Below are 12,709 nucleotides of genomic sequence, written 5' to 3' on the forward strand. Positions count from 1 at the left end.
ATTTCTCACATGATTATCTTGCTTTGTTGAATTTTTGTGTTAAGTGCTTATGGGGTCACCAGTCTATTTACCTGTACTGGATTCCACACTTGCAAAGCAAAGCAAATGATTATGGAGAGGGGTAAGTGGATGTCAAAAAAACATTGGAACAGGTTGGAATTTTGTCTCAAGTCAGAAAGGGCTCATCCCTGTCTTTATAAAATTCAATAGCTTTTCAACAACTGGACCTTTCTTTGGAAATTTCCAGGCTGGAAAAGTCATTTGCAAATTCCATGACTTTTCCTGATTTCCCTTACCCATGGGAACGCTGAAAAAGATTCTTGCATTTATAAAGCGCTTTTCATGGCCATCAGACGTGGCAAAGCGCTTTAGAGCCAATGAAGCACTTTTTGAAGTGTAGTCACTGTTGGAATGTAGGAAACGTGGCAGCCAATTTGCTCACAGAGAACTCCCACAATGCAATAATGGAGATTGACATAGTGGTATTGTCCTCCCTGGTATATTCCAAAGACCCAGGGTAATGCTCTGGGGACCCAGATTTGAATCCCACCATGGCAGAAGGTGAAATTTGAATCTGGAATTATTGATGATGACCATGACCATGAAACCAATGCCGATTGTCAGAAAAATCCATCTGGTTCACGAATGCCCTTTAGGGAATGAAATCTGCCGTCCTTACCTAGTCTGGCCTACATGTGATTCCAGGCCCATAGCCCAAACTGCAGCGTAAAATTCCAAAAGTAACAATTTCAGTCCACATGTCTATAGTATTCCCTTGGTGCACTGTTCACAGAATCACACAGTGCAGAAGAGGCCCTTCAGCCCATCGAGTCTGCATCAACACGTGAAAAACACCTGACCTACCCACCTAATCCCATTTACCAGCACTTTGCCCAGAGCCTTGATTGTTTTGACGTGCCAAGTGCTCATCCAGGTACTTTTTAAAGGATGTGAGGCAACCCACCTCCACCACCCTCCCAGGCAGCGCATTCCAGACCGTCCAATAGGAATTGCTGACTAGCCTCCAGTGTGGTTACAGTGACACGTTTTAGCCACATGTATAATTTTAGCAGACAATGCAGACAAAGTAAATGTGTATATTTACTGAACAATCATCCAATGCCACTCATTGAGAAACTTTGCAATCTTCCTCTTTCACCAAAGCTTGGAGTACTGGAATGAATTTATTAGACACAGCACTGCTTTGATTTCATCAGACTAACTGGAAAGAATGCTCAATGAGACTCGCCCAAGATCAGCCCAAGCTCTCCCTTTCGAACATGGCTGGATAATGTTTTGCCAGGACACGTTGAAGCTGCTCTTTATTGACTGGCCTGCCGGTGCCCATGATGCCTGCCCAAGGCTACAGTCGGGATGCCTGAACCATTTTCAAGTTGCAGCCTCATTTCAATTTCACCAGCAAGCAGCAGGCCCCAGGCAGGAACTCCACTGCTGCTCGGCAGTTTGGCCTGGCCTCTGCATGGCATTTAATCTGCGTCGTGATGGTGGGTACACTGGGGGTGAGAATAGATCAGGTAGGAGGCAGCACAAAGAGTGGGCCCAGCAGCAGCCCGTAAGATAGACCAAATGAACACGTGGCTGGAGAGATGGTGTAGCCGGGAGGGATTCAGATTCTTGAGGCACTGGGACCGGTTCTGGAGAAGGTGGGACCTGTACAAACCGGACGTGCTGCACCCAGGCAGAGCTGGCACCAGTGTCCTTGCGGGGGCTTTTGCTAGTTCTGCTGGGGAGTATTTAAACTAGTGTGGCAGGGGGATGGGGTCCCAGGAGTAGGATAAGATAGGTCAGTTTCAGATCAGAAAAATGGAGATAGAACATTAGCTAGGGATGTTGTGATAGACATGGAGTTACAGGAAAAGCAAAGTTTACAAAGTGTCCAGCAAGGGAAATCGACGGGGTTAAACTGTTTATACTTCAATGCAAGGAGTATTACAAACAAGGTAGATGAGTTAAGGGCACAGGTAGACACATGGCAGCAGGATGTCATTGCTATAACGGAGACCTGGCTAAAGGAGGGACAAAACTGGCAGCTTAATATCCCTGGTTATAGAGTCTTCAGACACGATAGAGTAGGAGATAAAAAAGGAGTGGGGGGGTAGCACTAATGGTTAAAGAATCAAATCCAGTGCGAGAAGGGATGATATACTAAATGAGTCAACAAACGAGGCTTTATGGATTGAGCTTAGAAATAAAAAAGGGGCAGTCACACTACTGGGAGTATACTACAGACCCCCAAATAGTGAAAGGGAGATAGAAGAACAAATATGTAGGCAAATTTCTGCTTGTAAGAACAAGAGGGCAATAATAGTAGGAGACTGCAACTATCCTAATATCAACTGGGATTCAAACAATGTAAGGGGCACTGAGGGAGAAAAATTCATGCAGTGTGTCCAGGAAAATTTTTTCAACCAATTAGTGACAAACCCAACGAGAGGAGATACAATTCTAGACCTAGTCTTGGGGAACGAAGAAAGGCAAGTGGGTGAAGTGACAGTTGGCGACCATATCGTGGACAGTGATCACAATTCAGTTAGATTTAGCATTACCATGGAAAAGGACAGAGATAAGGCAGGAGTAAAAGTCTTGAACAGGGGGAAGGCAAGTTTTGCAGAAATGAGAAGGGACTTGGTTGAGGTGGACTGGACAGCACAGCTGGAGGATAAAACTGTGGAAAACCAGTGGGAAGCACTAAAAAGTGAGATCCGAATTGTGCAAAGTAGACATGTCCCCTACAAAAATAAAGAGTGGTACTGCCAAATCTAGACCTCCCTGGTTGTCTAGAGGAATACAGGGGAAGATCAAACAGAAAAAGAAAGCGCACGATAGGCACAAAGAACTAAGCACTGCAGATAGCCTAGACAAATATAGGAAGTGCAGGGACGAAGTAAAAAAGGAAATCAAAGAGAGGGCATGAAAAAAGATTAGCAAGTAAAGTTAAAGATAACCCAAAGATGTCTTACCAATACATTAATGCTAAAAGGTTAGTCAAGGAAAAAGTGGGACCTATCAGAGATGAAGATGGAAACTTGCATGTAGATGCAGAGGCTGTGGGAAGGGTTTTGAATGAATATTTTGTCTCCGTGTTTACAAAGGAAAGGGAGGATGTAGATATAGTAGTCCGGGAGGAACACTGCGAGATATTGGATGGAATAGTCATAAAGAGAAAGAAAGTATTCGAAGGGTTGAAATCCTTGAAAGTTGATAAGTCACCAGGGCCATATGGATTGTTTCCGAGGCTGCTGAACTAAGTCAGGGAGGAGATAGCAGATGCTCTGAGGGTAATTTTCCAATCTTCACTAGATACAGGGGAGGTACCAGAGGACTGGAGAAATGCAAACGTAGTTCCATTGTTTAAAAAGGGATCAAAGGAAATGCCAAACAATTATAGGCCAGTTAGTCTTACATCGGTGGTGAGCAAATTAGTAGAATCAATCCTGAGAGACAGGATTAACTGTCATGTGGAAAGGCATGGACTAGTCAGGGATGGTCGGCATGGATTTGTTAAAGGAAGGTCTTGCCTCACAAATTTGATTGAATTCTTTGAGGAAGTGACAAGAAGGGTTGATGAAGGTAGTGCAGTGGATGTTGTGTACATGGATTTTAGCAAGGCATTTGACAAGGTCCCACAAGGCAGATTGGTCAGGAAAGTAAAAGCTCATGGGATTCAGGGTAATGTGGCAAACTGGCTAAATGGTTGGCTTTGTAACAGGAAACAAAGGGTAATGGTCGATGGATGCCCTTGCGAATGGAAAGTTGTCTCAAGTGGTGTTCCATGTGGTTCGGTGTTGGGACCCTTACTGTTTGTGTTATATATTAACGATTTGGACGTGAACGTGGGGGGCATGATTGGGAAATTTGCAGATGACACAGAGATTGGCCGAGTAGTGGATAGTGTAGAGGATAGCCATAATCTCCAAAACAATATAGATGGGTTGGTGGAGTGGGCGGTAAAGTGGCAGATGGATTTTAACATAGAGAAGTATGAGGTCATACATTTAGGGAGGTCAAACAGTTACAGGGATTACACAATAAATGGGAATACACTAAGAGGGGTAGATGAAGTGAGAGATCTTGGCGTACAAGTACACAGGTCCCTGAAGGCAGCAGTTCAAGTAGACAAGGTTGTAAAGAAGGCATATGGAATGCTTTCCTTCATTGGCAGAGGTATAGAATATAAAAGTAAGGATATAATGTTGGAATTGTATCAAACACTAGTGAGGCCACAACTGGAGTATTGTGTGCAGTTCTGGTCACCACATTACAGGAAGGACGTAATAGCTCAGGAGAGTGCAGAGAAGGTTTACAAGAATGTTGCCAGGGTTAGAAAAGTGTAGCTACGAAGAGAGATTGGATAGGTTGGGGTTATTTTCCTTAGAACAAAGAAGGCTGAGAGGTGACTTGATTGAGGTGTACAAAATTATGAGGGGAATAGATAGACTGGACAGGATAAAATTGTTTCCCTTGGTGGAGAATTCTAGGACCAGGGGACATAGATTCAAGATAAGTGGCAGAAGGTGTAGGGGGGACATGAGGAAGAACTTATTTTACGCAAAGGGTAGTGGGTGTCTGGAATTCGCTCCCCAAATTGGTGGTAGAGGCAGAAACTCTGAACTCTTTTAAAAAGTACCTAGATCTGCACCTTAAGTGCTGTAAACTGCAGGGATATGGGCCGGGTGCAGGAAGGTGGGATTAGAAAGGGCACCTGGGTGTCCTCGGGTTGGCATGGACAAGATAAAACAAAAAAACGCATTTTTTCCCAAGTGGCCGACAGCTTATTTAAGTACCACTGCTTAGGCTGCTGGAAAGACTAAGGCCAGTGTGAACTTTGCATGCTTCACTCATTTTATTATGAAAATTGCAATCATATTTAAACAGCCTTTTGTCTACCCTGGGCTACACGCCCATTTAAATGCTTGGTGGTGAATGGATCAGGCAAGCAAATGGGTGTGCAAAGTCCCAAACAGATTTTCTTCGAACATAAGAAATTGGAGGAGTAGATCAAACGGCCCCTCGAGCCTGTCCGCTATTCAATAAGAAATTGCCTGATCTTCTGCCTCACCTCCACTTTCCAGCCAACTCCCCATACCGCTTGATTCTCTGAGACCAAAAATCTATCTCAGCCGTGAATATACTCAACAATGAAGCATCCACCACCCTTTGGGACAGCGAATTTCAAAGATTCACAACTGTCTGAGTGAAGAAATTTCTCCTCATTTCAGTCTTAAGTAATCAGCCTGTAATCCTGAGGCTGTGCCCCTGTGCTCTGGATTCCCCAGCCAGGAAAGGCAATCTGCTTATTGCCTGTTATTCAGGTGAGAAACAGGGGCAGTAGGTTGAAAATTCCCCCCAGGGTATCCTGGAGATGTTATACCTGACATTTCAGGTAACAGTAGTTTAGATATGCATGCCTGATATTTAGTGTGGCATGTTTACACATATCTGACATTGATTATAATGCCTTCTGGATACAAACATGCTTTATACAAGCATAAGGATACTAAATGCCATACTTTATTCCCCTTAATACAGGAAGACTCAGCAAGCACAAAATTGTCCAAATTAGTCATGTATTTATTGAATGTGGGACTATAATTAAGATGTTCACTTAGCATGCCTGTTGATTTGTAGTTCCAAACCTCAAATGGTAGTCACAATTGAAGTCAGCACACCACATGAACGCTCACTTTCATGGGTTCCAACGTATGACTATGTTCCATTGTTGGGGGAGGCAAGGAACACTTTTCACAGTGGCACTGTATGTAGCAACATCTTTTATGAGCTCAAGCCCAGACTCTCAACACTGTATTGAACACATCTCTATTCGAGTTCAAGCACCATCTCAGCAGTTTTGGTCCTGACTATATTGCTGCCTTGTCCCCGATTTAAACATAGCACTTCTGCCTCCAAGACACAAAGCGAGAACACTATATTTTGGATAAGGCATTAAATTTGAGGACTTTGTCAGGTGGGTGTAAAAAACCTATTCAAAGAAAAATGGGAGAGTTTCCCTGAAGTCTTGGCCAACATTTACCCTTCAACCAAAATCACCAAAAGAAAATGGCCACTTTGCATCTGTTTTTTGACCTTCTAACCTTCTAATCTCCCAAAATTGCAAGCAGAAAGTGCACTGCACAATCTATTGGATGAAGACAAACAAGAAGTGTTTACCAAGTGTTTACCATTACCAAGGAGAAGGTGCTAGGAAAACTGAAAGGTCTGAAGGTGGATAAATCACCTGGACCAGATGGATTACACCCCAGAGTTCTGAAGGAGATAGCTGAAGAAATAGTGGAGGCGTTAGTGGTGATCTTTCAGGAATCACTCGAGTCAGGGAGGGTACCAGAGGACTGGAAAATCGCTAATGTAACCCCCCTGTTTAAGAAGGGAGTGAGGCAAAAGACGAGAAATTACAGGCCGATTAGTAAGGTCGTTGGTAAGATTTTAGAATCCATTATTAAGGATGAGATTTCAGAATACTTGGAAGTGCATGGTAAAATAGGGCAAAGTCAGCATGGTTTCACCAAGGGGAGGTCATGCCTGACAAATCTGTTAGAATTCTTTGAGGAGGTAACGAGTAGGTTAGACAAAGGAGAGCCAATGGATGTTATCTACTTGGACTTCCAGAAGGCCTTTGACAAGGTGCCGCACAGGAGGCTGCTCAGTAAGATAAGAGCCCATGGTGTTAGAGGCAAGGTACTAGCATGGATAGAAGATTGGCTGTCTGGCAGGAGGTAGAGAGTGGGGATAAGGGGGTCCTTGTCAGGATGGCGGCTGGTGACTAGTGGAGTTCCGCAGGGGGTCAGTGTTGGGACCACAACTTTTCACTTTATACATTAATGATCTAGATGAAGGAACTGAGGGCATCCTGACTAAGTTTGCAGATGATACAAAGATAGGTGGAGGGACAGGTAGTATTGAGGAGGCGGGAAGGCTGCAGAAGGATTTGGACAGGTTTGGAGAATGGGCAAAGAAGGGGCAGATGGAATACAACGTGGGGAAGTGTGAGGTCATGCACTTTGGTAGGAAGAATAGAGGCATAGACTATTTTCTAAATGGGGAGAGAATTCAGAAATCTGGAATGCAAAGGGACTTGGGAGTCCTAGTCCAGGATTCTCTTAAGGTTAACTTGCAGGTTGAGTTGGTAGTTAGGAAGTCAAATGCAATGTTGGCATTTATTTTGAGAGGACTAGAATATAAAAGCAGGGATGTGCTGCTGAGGCTTTACAAAGCTCTGGTCAGACCACATTTAGAATATTGTGAACAATTTTGGGCCCCGTATCTCAGGAAGGATGTGCTGGCCCTGGAGAGGGTCCGGAGGAGGTTCACGAGAACAATCCCAGGAATGAAAGGCTTAACATATGAGGAATGTTTGAGGTCTCGATGGAGTTTAGAATGGGGGGGAGGGATCTGATTGAAACTTACAGAATACTGAAAGGCCTGGATAGAGTGGACGTGGGGAAGATGTTTCAATTAGTAGTGGAGACTAGGACCCGAGGGCACAGCCTCAGAGTAAAGGGAAGACCTTTTAGAACAGAGATGAGGAGAAACTTCTTTAGCCAGAGAGTGGTGAATCTATGGAATTCATTGCCACAGAAGGCTGTGGAGGCCAGGTCGTTGAGTGTATTTAAGACCGAGATAGATAGGTTCTTGATTGGTAAGAGGATCAAAGGTTACGGGGAGAAGGCGGGAGAATGGGGTTGAGAAACTTATCAGCCATGATTGAATGGCGGAGCAGACTCGATGGGCCGAATGGCCTAATTTCTGCTCCTCTGTCTTATGGTCTCGTGGTCTTAAGTGTCCTTTATCCAGACCTGAAGCCAGCATTAAGCCTCATATTTGCATATGCAAAAGGTTTAACACCTGCTTGAAGTCCCAGCTGTAGGACTGGGTTATCCTGGAAGGGCTGGTATTCATCGATGGCTGCCTTCAGATGACATTAGCCCAGCAGAATGCCTACAAAAAAAAGCTAAGTTACCTACCTGTGAACCAGGAGCAGGCGACTCCTCCTGACATCACATTAAACCACGCTCCTGATCACAAACTCCAAACAACACTAAAAACCCTGCATCCTACCCCCTACCTCTGGCCACCTGAGCCTCAATCCTTATCTCCCAGCCCGAGGATGCCCAAGCCCAGCCCTCAGCCCATGGTCCCCTGCTGGCAGATGACACAGCCACCTGTCACGGCCCTCACCCACCCCAACACCAAAATCTCTCCATCAAGTTTTGAGGACTTTGCTGTGAATGGCTTTCAGATGCCCCGAGTGTGTGACAAGTGCTAGGTAAATGCAAGTTCTTTCTTCAAGTGTCACTCTGCTTAAACCATGTATGCAGAGACGTTTGTAAGACAATTTCCTTCAATGTAGCAGTGTGTACTGCCAGTAAGTGGACCGAATGGAAATACAGTGCTGCAAAAGAATATCTGATGAATACTAGCATCTCATAGAGTCATTATGGCACAGAATGCAGCCATTTGGCTCATCAGGTCCATGCCAGCTCTATATAGAGCAATCCGGTTAGTTCCATTTCTTAATGGCCTGAAGCAATTGAGAGGCACTGGGACGTTGTTCTGTGGGCATTTTGAATGTGCTATCATGGCATGGTGAACTAACTGAATGAAACCCTTTAGGTGTGATATTATTATGTAACATTATATATATCCTATAATGGAATACAGCACAGACCTGACACCCCACTCTGTTACATTTATTCTACTGCAAGTTCTCTCCACTGAAGAGCAGTTCCTTTTCTTCAATCAGTACATCAAGGGAAAGGTGATGCCACTCCATCCAACTTGGGCTTTTCAGCTAGGCTACAAAAATTTGGCTGACAATTTTTTAAAAGACAATTTATCAGCACCTCCTTTCTCAGTTTCTCCTTTTAATAGAGCCTATAGGAGCAAATAAGCAGAGGTTTACTACAACTACACAGGCACACTGTCTCAAATCCAGCTATTCAAAAACCAGAAATGTCCAAACACTGGACATTTTCCTCTGGGGTGCTGTTCTCGGAACGGAGTCAGTGCAGGAATGAAAAGGCCATTCGCAGGCTCAGCCCAGAGGACGGGATCAGTGAGAGTTCCGCATGCACAGGACCCGAGGTCATTGCAGCACCTTCAAGATCTGCCTATTCTCTGGACACAAAGCTGCCTGTTCCACCAGAGAGGACATTCCAATTCCAACATTCCCAGCCGCTTTCAGCTGAGAGCCTCAGAAATCAGCTGTTTCTCTCTGTTCCCCCTTTTTGCAGGCCACGCAAATGCTCTTTTCCTGCAGGAATCACTCCACCGCAAGATTAATAGATTTTTAAAAAATCAAACTTTAAAATCTTCAATGTACCTGCCAATAATGGTTATGAGGGCTTGCAGCATTCAAGCACTCCCCATCCCCAGATCTACAACCTAGTTATTTTTATGACATTAATGATCAATACAGAGTGTGCTACAGAGACAACCTGTGTGAAGGAGCTGGTTCCAAAATCCAGGAAAATCTGAAATCCGGCATGGTCTCGGTCCGAGGGTGCCGGACTGGGGCACTGGACATGTATTTCCATAAGACGTAGGCGCAGAAGCAGGCCATTCGGCCCATCGAGTCTGCTCTGCCATTCAATGAGAACATGGCTGATCTGATAATCCTCAACTCCACCTTCCTGCCTCCCTCACTGATAAAAAATCTGTCTATCTCAGCCTTGAATATACTTAATGACCCAGTCTCTACAGCTCTCTGTGGTAAAGAGTTCCATAGATTCACTACCCTCTGAGAGAAGAAATTCCCCTCATCTCTGTCATAAATGGGTGACTCCTTACTCTGAGATTATGCCCTCTGGTCCTAGACTCTCCCACAAGGGGAAACAACCTCTCAGCATCTACCCTGTCAAGCCCCCTAAAAATCTTATATGTTTCAATAAGGTCACCTCTCATTCTTCTAAACTCCAATGAGTACAGGCCCAACCTACTCAACCTCTCCTCATGAGAAAATCCCTCTTTACCAGGGATCAACCTAGTGAACCTTCTCTGGACTGCCTCCAATGCCAGTATATCTTTCCTTACATAAGGGGACCGAAACTGTTCACAGTATTCTAGATGTGCTCTAACTAGTATCTTGTATAGTTTTAGCAAGACTTCCCTATTTTTATACTGCATTCCCTTTGAAATAAAGGTCAACATTCCATTTGTCTTCCCTATTACCTGTTAGCTTTTTGAGATTCATGCACAAGGTCTCCCAAATCCCTCTGTGCTGTAGCTTTCTGTAGTCTTTCTCCATTTAAATAATATTCAGCTCCTCTGTTCTTCCTGCCAAAATGCATAACCTCACATTTTCCCACATTATATTCCATCTGCCAAGTTTTTGCCCACTCACTTCACCTGTCTTCTTCCCTCTATAGATTCTTTGGCCTGAATTTTCCTGTTGGCGATTTGGGGGCGGGGCCCACTCACCGACGGGAAAATGACGCGGAATGACGTTGGGAGGAACCCCCGATGTCGTCCCGGTCCATTAAAATATTGATGAAGGCGGGTGGATAGCGAAATCAGCTGTCCGCCCGCCGACCTGTCAATGGCCAATTAAGGTCATTGGCAGGATAATTAAGGTAATTAAAGGCCCTGCCCGTCCAACCTTAAGGCTGGTGGGCAGGCCAGGAGCACCAGTGGGCAATAGAAAAAACATAAAACCTCATCCACTGGCGAGATGAGGTTTCATGTCCGCTTTAAAAATGTTTAATAAATTTTATGTCATATTTATTAACATGTCCCATCTCGTGTGACATTGTCACATGATCGGAACATGTTAATAATTTTTTTATTTTTCTATTTTTCAAGTTTGTAAACCTTTCAGCGCTCTCCTTGAGACAACACTTAGTCTCAGGGAGATGTGCGCTCTTTCGCGCTCATGTGCGAAAGAGCACACTTTGACAGTTGGGGAATCCCTCCACCCCCTGGACAGGAAGCACATAGCGCTTCCCATCGGGCAGGCCGCTGCGCGGGCTTTAATTGGCTCGCCCACTTAAAATGGCGGCGGGGCCTGTTTCGGCGGTGGAGTTCGGCTGCCCACCCGCCGCCGAGCCGGTAGGGCCCGCCCGCCAACCTAGGGCAAAATTCTGCCCTTTGTGTCATCCTCACCACTTGCCTCCCCACCTATTTTTATGTTATCCACAAACTTGGCGATAGTACATTCGCTTCCTCATCCAAATCACTAATATATATATATATATATATATATATATATGTATAAAATACATTTTACATGGGTGGGCCAATTAAGGCCCGCCCAGCGTGACATCCGCCAGGAAGTGCTATGTGCACGAAAGAGCGCACTCATCTCCCTGAGGCTAAGTGCTGCCTTAGGGAGATCGGTGCCAAATTTAAAAATGGTACATATAATAAAATTTTCCTGACATGTCCCCTCATGTGACACTGTCACATGAGCTGGGACATGTCCATCACTTTTAATCAAACTTTTATTAAATATTTAAAAACCCTCATGAAACCTCGTCCCGCCCATGGATGGGGTTTCAGGCTTTTTCTTAAGCCCGCCAGGGCTCCCGGCCTGCCAGCCAATCTTAAGGTTGGACGGGCAGGTCCATTAATTACGTTAGGTACTTTTTAAAAGGCCTCAATAGGCCGTTGACAGGTCAGCGGGCGCACAGCTGATACGCGTCAGCGAGCGGGCCCCACCCCCTCTTCGCTCGCCGACCTAAATATCCTGGCCTTAGAATTGTTGCTCTTGTTTGAATAACAGCGTGATATATTTTCACCTGTTCTCCAGTTTAAACGTAGACACAAATGCATCAGAGGAACACCTATTTATATTCACACCTTTCTTTAGTTGAATTAGAAAATCTAAAATTAATATTTCTGGCCCTTTCACAACTTTGAATAGTCAGGCTCGGAGACTAAAAGGGAAGGCTCCCTTGTCAAAATTAACAAGGTTATTGGTCAATATTCTATCACATAGAAAGCCCATTTCCACAAGCGAGTTCAAATGTTCAGCATTGAGAATGCTGGGTTATCAATCACAGGCATCAAATCTTTGCTGCACTGACTTATAGAAAACAATTCACGTCAAATTAACTCAAAGACCCTGTCTGAATTGTGAGGCTCCACAAAAACTGTGGGGAAGGACTAATGTGCCTATTGCCGCCATTGCTGCAGTCACAGCAATTGTTTCCTTGGCCTATCTCTGGGTGGCTGCAGTACCAACCCCTGACACTGCCGCATGCTCCCCATCATCTCCTCCCCTCCCCCTGCACCAACCGCCAACTCTCCCCCATCACCAAGTCAGACTCAATTAAGAATGTAAATCAGAATTCTCTTCCTCACACAGGATCCTGGTTTTAAAAAAGGAAAAAAAAAGACTCGTAATTATAAAGCACCTTTCTCAACTTCCAGGCATCCCAAAGCACTTTAGAGCGAGTGGTCGAGTTGTGGGTGGAGCATGGGCCATGCATGCTCTGTTCAGTATTCGTTGGTAGTGCCATCAAATTGGATGACACAGGTAGGTCTGTTTATTTTTGGGGGCTCAGGAGGAAGAGAGCAGCTTTGGGACCGACAAAGTGACCGCAAATGCCTCAGCATGGCCGGTTACAACTCATGTAGCTTTGGCCTTGCTGTAGCAAGGACCTGCCTGCGTACAATAGCAGCGCATTGTACTGCAAGGTTTCAACAGATAGGGATGTTTGCAACTGACTGGAGA

At 44.9% G+C, this 12,709-nt stretch overlaps 1 protein-coding gene across 3 annotated transcripts in view; it reads right to left on the reverse strand.

Annotated features, from left to right (window-relative positions):
• The window catches only part of cables1 (Cdk5 and Abl enzyme substrate 1), a 185,737-nt gene that overhangs the window by 150,124 nt on the left and 22,904 nt on the right, over window positions 1-12,709 (reverse strand). The window lies entirely within an intron of this gene.

This window comes from Cetorhinus maximus, chromosome 4 (genome assembly GCF_964194155.1).
Source record: "Cetorhinus maximus chromosome 4, sCetMax3.hap1.1, whole genome shotgun sequence".
Lineage (NCBI taxonomy): Eukaryota > Metazoa > Chordata > Chondrichthyes > Lamniformes > Cetorhinidae > Cetorhinus > Cetorhinus maximus.